This window comes from Corvus brachyrhynchos, unplaced genomic scaffold (assembly GCF_000691975.1).
Source record: "Corvus brachyrhynchos isolate BGI_N302 unplaced genomic scaffold, ASM69197v1 scaffold1, whole genome shotgun sequence".
Classification (NCBI taxonomy): domain Eukaryota; kingdom Metazoa; phylum Chordata; class Aves; order Passeriformes; family Corvidae; genus Corvus; species Corvus brachyrhynchos.
This window is the reverse complement of record NW_008237222.1, coordinates 12343791-12344776: the sequence shown is the minus strand read 5'-3', so window position 1 is coordinate 12344776 and position 986 is coordinate 12343791.

Genomic DNA, 986 nt, shown 5'->3' with positions numbered 1-986 from the left:
CCCGGGTTTATCTGTAGTTGCGCGCCAGCTGATAAATACCAAATGCCGACGGATTGTTCAAGATGACCTTTTCGATAGTTGATTTGAATTTTAAATTTTAATTAGCTGTAATCGCAGCAAAAGTGAGCGCCCTGCGAGGAGGGGAGCGCGGGGTGCCCGCTGGGGTTCCCCCCCGGCTCAGACCCGGCAGACGCCGCCAGAACCCGCTGGGAAGCTGCGGCTGCCCCGCTGGAAGCGGCCCGGGATGTCGCTGCTCTGGGTTGTCCCAGAGCTTCGGGGCTGCAGCAGCGCCGGGAGGGGAGGCAGAGGCAGCGGGCTGTGGATTGAGGCTCCGGGTCGAGGTGGACGTTGAGGTTTTTGAGGAATGAATGTGAGAGTGCTGGTGGGAAAGGGAGAGTGGAGGGGTAGCGGAGCACCGGGGGCACTTCAGAGCTCCCCAGCGAACGCCCTGCCTGGTGCCAGTTTGCCAGATTGTGCTTCAGCTTCCAACAAGTACAGCAGGAAAACTCCTTTCCCTTTCCTTCCTCTAGGTTGCCTTGCCTAGATTGTAGTATCTGCAAAATAGCAACTTTTTTTTTTTTTTTTAATCCATTTTCCCCACATTTTTCTACAATGGTAGCATTAGCACATTAAAACATCGGGTTTAATTTGGATTTAATTCAATTTAATTTGGATCTCTGATATGTTATATTTAGGCTCTTTGTCACAGGAGCCAGGGTCTGCATCACCAACACCACTTTTATCACATGAACCTCAAATGTTTAACTCCTTTTGCAGTGAATGCCAGGATATTTGTGTGGGTTTGAGCATTAATGATTGCATTGTCACAAAGCTCTTCTCAGAATAGCAATATTTGGTAATACTGACAGCTGTAAGGTTTGAATTGAAAAACTGCACCCCAGAATGTGGAGGTGCCCAGCGCCAGCGAAAGAGTTAAAGGTCCTGGGGTTAAATCTGTCACCCTTCAGTAAAGTGGAGAGCTTTAT